The 9,128-nt window shown below is 37.9% G+C and overlaps 1 pseudogene; it reads right to left on the bottom strand.

Moving 5' to 3' along the window:
• Positions 1–1,811: 1,811 nt before the first annotated feature.
• LOC116633711 lies at positions 1,812–2,368 on the bottom strand (annotated as a pseudogene).
• Positions 2,369–9,128: the final 6,760 nt, after the last annotated feature.

Consider the following 9,128-nt stretch of genomic DNA (forward strand, 5'->3'; position numbering starts at 1 on the left):
ATTCCTCTTATCCTTCCTTAGAGATCAGTAATCCTTCACTAGGGGAGCTCTGTATTTGGAAATAGGAAATATCCAAACCTTTTGAAAAATACTGATCACTAGCTGTGAACTAACAGAATTTTCCTAGGGATATAGAATTCCACTGTGATCTCATAGCAGAGTATGGACTCATAAAGATTAAGCAATTATTGGAATTTGGGCTCAGCTGAACTGTGAACATTTCTTTAATATTTCTCTAGAGTAGAGAGGCAAAATAAACATGTTTAGAAGATACCCCTAGGGAATTTAAGAGATCCCCACTTTGGCTCTCTGAGCAGTATGATAATAAAAAGGTTTATTTTGGTAGAAAAGATGAAGAGGGAGTATTTGGTAGAAAATGTCAAATAGAGTCCCCTTTTCTACAAAAAGAATGGTAAATCACAAGAAATTTTTAACATTATCATTAGTGACTTTAAGATACAAAATAGTGGTTCCTATCACAGTTCTGCTCTACTCAGAATTTGAACTGAGTACAAAATTTAAGTGTGTCATGAAAAATAACACTAGACGTTAGTTACTTAATCAGAAATTAATCTGATTATAGCTGCTATTCCAGAGTTTGTTTCCCAATGAATACAACTCTGGATAAATGTTACACAGCTTTTGATTTGAAATTAGTTTTTCCCTATTTTATTAAATAAAAAGTACCAGAAGCATTATGCCTTTGCCTAGAAAGAGCTTTGCTATACCTTCACCATCTTGCCTCAGTGTGTTTCACATCCTCAGCTCTGGGGAAAAAAGGTAACCGTCTGATAATTTCACAGTAGAATATAGTGGTTCTTAGAATTAATGCCATCATTCTGATAGGAATAATTAAACAAGTCATGGAACTATCCTGAATGACTGGGTATGACCTGGCATATGGTAGAAGTTAATTTTTTTTTCCTGAGTAACATGCTTTTATTTTTTTTTTTATTTTTTTTTTTTAAGATTTTATTTATTTATTTGACAGAGAGAGACACAGCGAGACAGTGAGAGCAGGAACACAAGCAGGGGGAGCAGGGGAGGGAGAAGCAGGCTTCCCGCCGAGCAGGGAGCCCGATGTGGGGCTCGATCCCAGGACCCCGGGATCATGACCTGAGCTGAAGGCAGACGCTTAACGACTGAGCCACCCAGGCACCCCAACATGCTTTTATTTTACCACGATTCATATAAGGAAAGATAAATACGCCAATGTACATTTCCAATCTGACAGAACAATCTAACAAGTTTTTATGATATTTAGGAAAAGACATACATCAATTACTAAGTGATGGAGGTTAAATTTTATGAAAACACAGGGATCTGCCAAAATAGTGAAGTGATGGAAGGAATGCAGAGACAATCAGGCTATCCCCTCAAAACAGAATATGCATTTTGTATCCCTTCATTATTTATTTAAATGTTTTTACTTTATTAAAAAAATGTATTTAATATATTCATCACAAGGGCTCAACCAGACACTTAATTTTAAAAAAGAGAAACAGGGGCGCCTGGGTGGCTCAGTCCATTAAGCGTCTGCCTTCGGCTCAGGTCATGATACAAGGACGATCCCAGGGTCCCGGGATCCAGCCCCACACTGGGCTCCTTGCTCAGGAGGAAGCCTGTTTCTCCCTCTGCCTCCATCTGCCACCTGCCCCCCTGCGTGTGCTCGTGTGCTTGCTCGTGCTCTCTCTCTGTCAAATAAATAAATAAAATCTTTAAGAAAAAGTAAAAAAATAAAAAAGAAACAAAAATGACACCCCAGCTTAAGATACAGAGACCTGTGAGAAATGAAGGAAAGTACAGACCATCTAAGGATAAATTAAACACAATACAAAGAGAGAGGCTAGAGAGTCAGGGTTCTTGACTTTGACCTGCTTTGAGTAGATGTATTGAAGTTACCTCAAATATGTGGGGGTTTTTTCAGAGCTCAGCAGCCTGTGTGTTCAAAGGGCTATGAATGTTGGGTTCTCCTAGCAGGCTCTGGAGGGACAGCAGGATGGTCCTGATGTCCTACCAGGGAGTCACTTGTCCTGCAGGATGTCCAGGCAGATGTTACCCTGGGTGTCCACATTGGGGTGGTAGCAGGGTGCAAGGAACTTTGCTGTGGGCGTGTTGTAAGGGTAGCCACTGAGGAACTCCAGAGACAGCTTGTACCTCAGGTCTTCCTATATTGTGCAATCTGCTCCATGGATGGTCCCTACCCTTCTAAAAAGTTTGATTTGGGAAAGGCAGAAATTCCTGAGTCACCAGACATCGTGAGGGTTATCAGCTCCTGCTGTCACCCCTTGCGCACAGCGTCCCGGGCTGGACCCCCACTGGGCTGGGCTTCTTTGCAGCAGTGGCCATGCTGGGTCTGGGAGGCCATCGGGGGGTGGGGGCAGGGAGATAGGAACTCAAAAAGCATGACTACAACTGCTTATCTTTTTTCAGTTAAGCAGAAACATTTGGTGGTATTGCAATATTTTCACATTTGAGGTTCCAGCTTTGAATGTGTGGTGATCTATAACAAACTTGTATTGGTATATCCTGTAGGGCCATCTGTAAATTATGTTCATTTTTCTTTTCTTTTTTTCTTAACTACATGAGTATAGATCTTCCCAGGAATAGTGCCACAACACTTTTGTGTGATTCTGAAAGAGAAAGGATAAGGTGATCCTCACAGTGATGTTTCTTCAAACAGCATATGCATATTTCATCCACTTTTCCTAGAAGGAGGTGAGGCCTCATTTAAAGATCCTTAACAATTCGCAAGTAATCGGCTGATGGTTCATCCAAAGTCAAGGCACTTGGAGTGATTTTGATGGGTTTTACAAAAAAGTTTGCATACAGATATATGGATTTAACTTTTAGAACAGGCCCAGAGTGTAAGAATATCTGGGAGCCATGTCAATATGCTGTTTTTAAAAATGCCTAAACTTCAGGAAAGCTTGTTCGTAATTAGAGTGAGATGATACATATGTTGTGGAAGTCAATACTGTTTCTTCCCAAGTCTTTACCTTAGCGCTTATGCTCGCTCAACAGGCTCATGAATAAATGGCCAGAGATGCCAGGGGTAACAGGTTCCTAAATGGCATTGTCACCACCAACAGCGAGTGCTCCGTTTGACAGCAGCAGGAATCAAGTCCGATTCTCTAGGGCAGCGCCTCTCCCATGGAGACCAGCCCAGTGATATTGATGTGATCATTTAAATCTACCAGAGTCTTGGGGCAGCAAAACAGTTTTTCTTTACTGATATAGACACTGGGTTTAGATTTACTTTTCCTGCCCATCAGGCTTCTGCCATCCCTACAATATGTGGACTAATTGAATGTCTTTATCCATCATCCAGGATATCACAAAATATTTCTTCAAAGGAATTAATTTTAATCATGAAATAAATAAGGTATTGTTTTGAGCTCATGGAAGCCATGGTCTTCTCTTATATCGTATTTCCTAGAAATAATTGGACTTACAGAATGATAGAATAGCTTCTTGCCATTCTTTCACCAGCTTTGAGACACTCGTTTGAATTGTTGTCATGATGAATAAAGCTATATTTTTAACCAGGAAATAATACATGTTGTTTCTCCAAAGTCAAAAAACTGTGTCTAGGAACCAGAGGATGGAAACAAATACGAGTGTCGTCTGTCATAATTGTAACTAATGACCTACTTGAGGAAATTTCGCTTTCTGTATCCAAGACTGGGTTCTGCTGGTCTAAGTACTGGTAGAATTCAGCTATGAAGATGGTTCCCAATGATCCATACCTCCTGGTATTTAGTGTCCTCTTTTGATCCCTCCCCCGTGAGTGTGTGCTAGACCTAATGCCTTGCTTGTAATGAATAGAATACATCAAATGTGGTGGGATGCCATTTTCTAGCTTAGGTTAAAAAAGATTCTGGCTTGGGGCACCTGGGTGGCTCAGTCCGTTAAATGTCTACCTTTGGCTTAGGTCGTGACCCCAGGGTCCTGGGATTGAGTCCCACATAGGGCTCCCTGCTCAGCAAGGAGCCTGCTTTCTCCCTCTCCCTCTGCCATTCCTCCCACTTGTACTCTCTGGCTCTCTATCTCTCTATCAAATACATAAATAAAATCTTTAAAAAAAATATTCTGGCTTCAATTTTGCTTACCTTTATTGCTCCTTTCCTTGCTTCTGATGGAAGGTGGATGCCATGTTGTAAGATGCTCTATAGAGAACACCACATGGTAAGGAATTGAGGCCCTCAGTCCAGCAGCCTATACATAACTGAATTCTGCCAATAACCACATGAATCAGCTTAAAAGTGGATCTTCCTTCACTAGAGACTTCATATAAGACTCCAACCCAGCCAATACCTTGACTGCAGCCTTATGGGACACCCAGGTAAGCTTTACCTGAGTTGCTGTAAGATATGAGATAATGAATATTATTGTTTTAAGTGCCTAAATTCAACAGCAACTTTTTTAATGTAGCAATAGATAACACACAAAGTACTCAAAAGAGAAATACTTTCACAGGGTTCATAACATTAGTTGTTAAATACTATTTTGAGTTTCACATGCTTTTTGGCAAACAGACAAAAAGAAGGTTAGGTTTTGGCTGGGAAAATGTGAATATAACATAAATAATGTAGAAAGAAAATTATAAATACTAATTATGATTTATAATCAATTCTGTAAAAGGAAACTATAGCATCTAACCATATTTTCTTTCTTACTAAAAATGCATATTACATATTCTATATAGATAATTTTACTTTTCTTTGTCTTTACCAGTATAAGAGGTTGTTGTTGATAAACTTTACAGGTTCCCTCCCCCACTCCAACACACACACACACACACACACACACACACACACACACAGACACAAGTTTCAGAATATTGAGGTGGGAATCACAATAGGTGTAGGGAAGAAATGTATATTAATCAGAGACAAACTATTGAGTGTTTCTCTTTGGGACCAATGCAAGTGTATATAAGCTTTAGTGTTGCCTTATGCTAGAGTATAGAATTATTTTTTGAAATATACTGTGTGAAGAAAAGTATTGTAGATATTGAGCAACTAATGGTGTAGATTACATGGGCATTTATTTTATTTTTTTTATTTTTTAAAGATTTTCTTTTTAAGTAATCTTTGCACCCAGTGTGGAACTCCAACTCACAACCCTGGGATCAAGAGTCACATGCTCTACCAATTGAGCCAGCCAGGCACCCCCATAGGCATTTATTTTAATCTGCCCAGCATCCAAACTTACTTTTATTTGATTGGAACCCAAAAAAAGTTTAATGGCAAAGCCCTGCTTTCCACAATGGAAAACAGGCAGATGGTCTCATGTTCAGTTTGCTGGTAGCTGTGATGAAGTTATATGACCAAGTCCTAGCATAAGTTCAGATGTTCTAGTATATGATTTTTGAATCTTGAGTGTTTGACATCAAGCTCAGAAGAGAGTTCAGAATTGTTCATGAGCACCCATTGTGTAGTCAAGAAACCTGTGAGTTTGGCTGGAGTTATTGGAGACTTTCTGAGATGATTTTGCTGGGCATTTCTGCCCTCATTTTCTGACTTTGGTTCTCCAACACTTCTGTTTACTCTGTATTTCAATATTCCTTGAAAACATTTTGTTCAACTTAAATTAGCCATTGATAGCTTTTCTTTCTTACAAATACAAAGCCCATTGATAAAAACAGTAACAACAATAACAAAAAACCCAAACAATAACAACAAAGATACTTACCCATCAGTCAAGACAAAAGGATCAGTTGGAAAACACATTTCAAGAAGACAAAAGTTGCTAAAGATTACCAAATAATTTTAACATCATGAAAAACCAGTGTAATGATGATACATGGAGGAAACCACAGGAAAAAAATGGGGACTCTAGTTAATAAATAATACAAAGAAGGCAAATAGAAATAACAGTCCATTATTTTTACTTAGATCAAAATATGTATATATTTCCCTTTTGCTGGGCACACTGCTAGGTGCTTACTGATGTGATATCTTATATAATAGTCTTAACAACCATATGAGGTTAATGCTAGCATTATTCTAAAATGAACAAATGAAGGGTACCTGACTGGCTCAGTTGGTGGAGGGTGACTCTTGATCTCAGGGTTGTGAATGCGAGCCCCACATTGGATGTAGAAGTTACTTAAAAATAAAATCTTAAAAAAATAAATAAAATGAACAAATGATTATCTGATAGCTATGTGGCTTTATTATAACCAATTGGTTGATAATGGAGTGAAGAACATGATTTTGATCATATCTCTGAATCTAACTTTTTTTTAATTTCAGAAAACTCCAAAAATGAGATATTTTGCCACAATGACTAATGTAGCAGATTGTTGCATTGATTATCCAAATAACAGTCTCCCTGTATCCTTTGAAAAATTACTTTTCAGCAACTTTCATCAAAAGGTGAAGTTTATTTCTTACCCCTTACTAGGCTGAACTTATAATTCATTTTGATCCATGATATATGGCAAAAATGGCATTGTATTATTATTTTAATTAAGTCATTAGTCATTTTGACCATTGGTCTTGACCAAACCCAGGTGCAAAAGACATTGCATGTATTTTTCCTCCCTTGTACCCATTTGAACAAACTTTGTCACCTTGTCCTTGAGACAAGCCATCTAGCTGAGGCAACACTAGAACAGCTGGAGACTATCACCCCTCCAGCTAACAACAAATATACAAGTGAGCCCAGCCTAGATCAGCCAAGTTCAGCCTGAACCAGACTGCATAGCCAAGTCATAGATTCATGAGAGATAACAAATGGCAATTGTTTCAAGCTACTAAGTTTTGGAGCGATTTGTTACAGTCTAATAGTTAATTAATACAAGCATTAATATTTAGTATTCATAAATGTTTTAAAACACTATTATGCCTATTGGATCATCAAAACAAGTATGGGACCTCTGCAATCTGCATGTTATGAATTAAACACCTTGAGTTTTGGCATTCTGTGGAAAATACCTACACTCCCATAATTTTATGATTAATCAAAACCAATTTAAATAACCAAACTCATTTAAAGAATTAGGATTTTTTTTATATTTCTGAGAATTATGTTAAAAATCTATATAAAACAGATTTCCTTGGGTTGGGATCAAAGGAAGAAAAATACATTCAGTCTATCCAACAACAGAAATAATAGTAATTGCTAATATTTATTAAATGCTTAGTCTGTAGCAGACTCTATGCTAAGTACTCAGTCTTCATTCTCATTTTTAACTTGAGTGACACTCAATCTGTACTTTCTACAGGGAATCCATACATCCTCAGGGTCTAGTCTGATTAAGGATAAACCCACAGAGCGTGAGCTGTCACACCCCATCAGAGTTAGCTTGCAGACTGCCAATACCCAGAGCTGGGCTGGGATTTGGCAGCAGCAGCTGCAGCACCTAGGAAACAGAACTTCAGAGAGCATCTAGGAGTAGAGGCAGCAGGATCAAGTTTCTACACTAACTTGTGCATGGAAGAAGGAGTATGGAGATGTTTGGGGTCCATTGGAGGACCCCAAATTCTTGTAATTTTATGCTAAGAAATTTGAAAATAACCCAGAACTCCATGAAAAAATCAATTCAGCCATCTAGGCACTTTTTAACAGAGTATAATTATCAGATTTATTTTCTACATTTAAACAACACATACACCATATGACCTGGGTATATGCTACATATTGAATTGTGTCCCTAAAATCTGTATGTTGAAGCTCTAATCTCCAATGTGATGGTATTTGGAAGTGAGGTCTTCGGGAGGTAATTAGGTTTAGATGAGGGTGTGCCCCATGATAGGATTAGTGTCTATAAGAAGAGAAAGACCAGAGCTCCCTTTTTCCCCTGCCATTAAGGACTCAGCAAGAGGGCAATGACCTAGAAGCCAGGAGGAGAGCTCTCACCAGGAATCAAATCTGCGGGCATTTGGATCTTGGACATCCTAGCCCTACCCTAGCCTTGGACTATGAGAAATAAATATCTATTGCTTAAGCCACCTAGTCTTTTTTTTTTTTTTTTTAGTAGCAGCTTGAGCCAAGACTATGTACAAGTTTTTTGTTTATATTTTTGTGTTTAAAATATGTGCAGAAGGTGGGTGGAGAACCCAAGGAAAAATTAAAGACAGTCAAAGAGTTCTCTGACCCTGGAAGTCAGGATTAGAAGCCTTTACATTGCAGCCTACCTGATTATAGGTTGTTGCAGCATCATATGGGGACATTTAAAAGATGCTACTATTCCCCTCCACCTCATCTTGCCAAATCCATGCCCAAACACCATTACATACGTGCGATGAAGGTATATGTGAAAACTTAGGATGCCCCAGGGTAGGAAATTGGGGAGAAATAAAACTGAAAAGAAAAACCGTTAATTAAAGCAGAAAAATTATTGAAAATAAATAGTGATAAAAATAGGTGATTCCATGTTAGCTGATTCAGATTGTCTCATGTTGACAACCGGGATGGCTGTGACACACCCATGGTATGTTCATTGTTAATCTTTCTCCTATTTTCTCTCTTACACCAACATTTCCATTTGAGGGACCATTTATAAGGATTATTTCTATTTTTACAGTATTCCCAGTGTCAAAATTCATGAGGTCAGATGTGAAGATGAATTTGTTGGTTAAGCTGTTCTCTCTTAAGGGCAAGAAGCTTAATCATTTTTTTTGTACTGACCTTGTCTTGTCTGGAGATGAATCAATGAATCAAGTTAGGAATGGTAAATCATGAATAAGTGATTTATGCTTGTCTTGATCAAATATGATAGATTGCTTGGGTTCCTGACTATTACTGTATATAAAGATTTATATAATATACAAGTGACTGTGGATTGGAGAAAAAAACTGAAAGTTTTCTCCAAGGATATGGTCCTATGTAAGACTGTAAACGTTATTCCTAGTGAGCTAGTTCTTGAGAGAATGATGGCTGGATATGATTAATTCGGTATGATTTTTTTCAAGTAATTAAAATAGTCATCATTTTCTCATTTCTTTCCTTTTCCATCCCATTGTTTTCTTATTTTTTTTAAGCAATCACCAAAGTCCTATAGGTAATCAGTACTCAAAATCCCTTTAGCCATGGGTTTTTCTTTTTTCCTTTTTTAAATATTTATTTATTTATTTATTTGAGAGAGAGAGAGCATGAGTGGGTGGAGGGGCAGAGGA

The sequence above is a fragment of the Phoca vitulina genome, unplaced genomic scaffold, assembly GCF_004348235.1.
Source record: "Phoca vitulina isolate PV1807 unplaced genomic scaffold, GSC_HSeal_1.0 scaffold8, whole genome shotgun sequence".
NCBI lineage: Eukaryota > Metazoa > Chordata > Mammalia > Carnivora > Phocidae > Phoca > Phoca vitulina.